The sequence below is a fragment of the Engraulis encrasicolus genome, chromosome 12 (assembly GCF_034702125.1).
Source record: "Engraulis encrasicolus isolate BLACKSEA-1 chromosome 12, IST_EnEncr_1.0, whole genome shotgun sequence".
In the NCBI taxonomy this organism is placed as follows: Eukaryota; Metazoa; Chordata; class Actinopteri; order Clupeiformes; family Engraulidae; genus Engraulis; species Engraulis encrasicolus.
Genome location: NC_085868.1, coordinates 1,691,351 through 1,695,000, shown reverse-complemented (window position 1 = coordinate 1,695,000; position 3,650 = coordinate 1,691,351). Strand labels below are relative to the sequence as shown.

General features: G+C 43.8%; 1 protein-coding gene across 1 annotated transcript in view; it reads left to right on the top strand.

Moving 5' to 3' along the window:
* Positions 1 to 237, top strand: part of mgat5 (alpha-1,6-mannosylglycoprotein 6-beta-N-acetylglucosaminyltransferase) — a 183,579-nt gene extending 183,342 nt beyond the window's left edge. Inside the window, exon 17 of the mRNA XM_063212631.1 lies at positions 1 to 237. This exon is cut by the window's left edge and continues 1,922 nt beyond it. The gene's annotated coding sequence lies outside the window, so the exon portion shown is untranslated.
* Positions 238 to 3,650: the final 3,413 nt, after the last annotated feature.

Genomic DNA, 3,650 nt, shown 5'->3' with positions numbered 1-3,650 from the left:
ACTGTCTATTGGAATGAATGTCTGAATTCCATGGCCACCATGGTGACGGCCTAGGCTTGCTATTCCGAAAGACTGACCATGACATCTAGTGTGTTCGTATATCTATGGTTTAGCAGTAACTAGCTAGCACCGAAGAACGCTAGCACAGAGAAGGGCAGCTCTGGATTTTACACTGAATCCCCCAACAACCATCCGCCCACCTCTAACCCTGGAAAAACCCAACAACAATATCCCCCCACCCCCAACAACCATCAATCAGCCCCCAACCCCCCCCCCCCAAAAAAACCGTAACTTTTCTCCCAATGAAAGACTCTTGACACTGGACTGGACGGGAGCAGCAGAAGTGAAGTGGTATGGTGTGGTGTAGATGTCGGATCTTTTTAACTATCGTCCTGTTGTAGGTTTTTTTTTCTTATTGTTTTTTTTTTTTTAGAAGAACGCTTGGCCTATCCAGTATCCACTCTGAGGTGCAGATGTGCTAGCGTAGCAGCGAGGAACAGTAGCTGGTAGCTTTGCTAAGTACACGACTATGTAGTCAACGACGTAAGCATAACTAGTCTGTTCTTGTCCAACTGACACACACACACACACACACACACACACACACACACACACACACACACACACACACACACACACACACACACACACACACATATATAGTGCCAGATAGCATTGACTAGCAAGATCTGGTTGAATTAGCATCTCTGTTTCTACGCATTGCTGCCCAACACACACACACACACACACATACACACACACACTGCCACGAGCTGCCTGTTTATTCAGTGATGCCCTACCAGCTCCCTCATCCCCCTGGCCAATCCAAAAGGCTGATTTTTTTCGTGGCCAAGCTCAAACAACCAATCACCAATCCTCTTCTAACTTGGTCATAGCCTGTTTACCTCAGTTCAGTAAACTTCGCCCCACCCTCCTCCACCTTCCCCCAGCACAGTCTGTCGAAAATCAACTGTACTGATATTTCTATGTAGAAAACGGCAGCCGTCTCTTTATTCTTTAAAAGAGGCATCTGCAAAAAAAAACATGTACATGTGTACATATGTCTTGATGGGTAGACATATTTACTTATTCACACACTGATTGATTGACCTTGGAACTCTTGATTTGATTGATCATCCGAACGGATGGCATTTATTATTATTATTATTATTATTATTATTATTATTATTATTATTATTATTATTATTATTATTATTATTATTATTACCCTTCTGTTGCTTGCAGCTTAGAGGATTTACAACAACAACAAAATAATAATTGAAAAGTTGAAAAAAGAAGTCTCATCTTTGTTGGAATGAAAATGCACTATTAAGATTTTTACGGATGATAAACAAACAAAAAACTATGTTGACACTGTACATTGTTCATATTGGTTTTGAAATTCTTTTTTAATTTATTTTGTATACAGATCTTTATCTTTTTTTGTCTGCTAATGTTTTATTGGTGATTTTATGTTTTCTTTTTTGGGTATTTATAGAAGAGAATTCATGTTTTCTTTTGTTTAGTTTTTTTCTTCATTTTATAGAGCCTTCAATTTATTTATCTTGAATAATTTAAAGATATTTTTTGTTGATATTTTACAGCCGAGCATTAACAAAGATGGCGTCCGTGTGTGTTTGTGCGTGCGTTCATGTGTATGTGCGTCCGAGTGTGTGTGCCGGTGTGTGTATGAATTCATGTCCTTGAGCACTTCACTGAGGTAGGACTGTGATTAGAGAACGCACGGCCCAAAACCTGGCATCACACAACCCCACCCTCACTACCGCAACCCTCTGCTTTGAAATCTCCTGTTGGAGCCCCGTAGGCCTTTACATTACATTACACAGATATTAAGGGCATTGATTACAGTCCTTGGAGCAGTGTGGGGTTAGGTACCTTCCTCAAGGGCATTTCAGCCATGGATGGAGGTATAGGGAGAGATAAGAATGGCATTCAAACATGCAACCATCTGATCTTAAGTCCACCTCCCTAACCATTAGGCCATGGCTGACCGCTTAGAACTCAACCCCATTTGGACTTTAGACCTTCTTGCCCATTTCTGACTCCATGGTTTGGAATCAACATTCTGCAGTCTCATACCGGCTAATGGTTTTTATTTAACTCTCCCCGCTGGGTGTGTGTATGCTATACTGTATGTTTGGTCTTGGATCTAGCCTGGATCTTGACCTGGATTTTGGGTCCATTTCTCGACTGTCGTTGCTAACCGGTTTTCAAAAGGAAAATGCATTGCGATCAAGTAAGTTGCTAACCTGGTTAGCAACGACGCATTGGAGAAGAGAGAAAATGCACCCCAGTCTATTCTTGGATCTCATCCAATTGTGGCCTAGGTGTGCTGTGCTCTGCATGTGCCAGACCAGCAGAGAGGGAGACAAAGACAGATTGTGTGTATGCACGTGTGCATGGTAGTGGGACAGTGGCCAGCATTGGTTGGTGTGCGTGCGTACGTGCGTATGTGTGAGGAAGAGAGCTTTTCTGCTGCAGTGTAGTGACGTGGCAGAGGGGAGGGAGGTGACCCTAGCGTTCTGTTCTCTTCATAGCAGCAGTGTGTGTGTGTGTGTGTATTTCTTACCTTCTTACTTGTAGGTAAGGGCACTGACCTTTTCGTTCTGTTCTGTCCAGTGCAGCACAGTTTGTGCGTGTGTGGGTGAGAGAGATGGAGAAAGAGAAGAAGAGGTGTGTGTGTGTGTGTGTGTGTGTGTGTGTGTGTGTGTGTGTGTGTGTGTGTGTGTGTGTGTGTGTGTGTGTGTGTGTGTGTGTGTGTGTGTGTGTGTGTGTGTGTGTGTGTGTGTGTGTGCGTGTGCGTGTGCGTGTGTGCGTGCGCGTGCGTGTGCATAAAGGCAAAGATAGTGACCGAGATGTTCTGTTCTCTCCTCTCTCCAGCACAGTTTAGTTCAGTACAGTGCTTCTCTTCTCTTCTCTTATCTTCTCTTCTTTTCTCTTCATTTCTCTTCTCTTCTCAGTGCTGCTCTTTAAGCACAGAGAGAGCTAAATATAGCAGTGGCAGGATTGGTGTTTAGAGAGGCCCCAGTGAGAGATGCACACTGCTGCTGTAGGAGCAAAAGGCCACCTCCCTCCCCTGTGCCATCACCCAGGACGTGTAGGTAGTGGGGTGGGGTGTGTGTGTGTTTCTGGTTAATAAGTGTCGCCTAGTGTGTGTGTGTGTGTGTGTGTGTGTGTGTGTGTGTGTGTGTGTGTGTGTGTGTGTGTGTGTGTGTGTGTGTGTGTGTGTGTGTGTGTGTGTGTGTGTGTGTGTGTGTGTGTGTGTGTGTGCCTGTGTATGTGTGCCTGTGTATGTGTGCCTGTGTGCAAATATCTGTTACAGAGTCTTGCGGTGTCATTGATTGTGTGTGTGTGTGTGTGTCTTGCTGTGTAAAAGTGAGTGTGCCTATTTGTATGTGCGTTCCTCAACTCTAGAATGTGACTGCATATACATTGTATTGTATGTTGTATGTGTGAACGTATGTGTGAACGTATGTGTGACAGGGGGGTCCAAAGGTCTGAGATTGAAATTGATCCACGTCTTCTCCTATCACAGTCCTCCTCAGAGAAGGAGACAGCTCTCCTTATTATTCTTATTTTAAAGTGATAGTGCACCATTTCTGGAAATAAGCTCATTTTTCCTTGAGCTG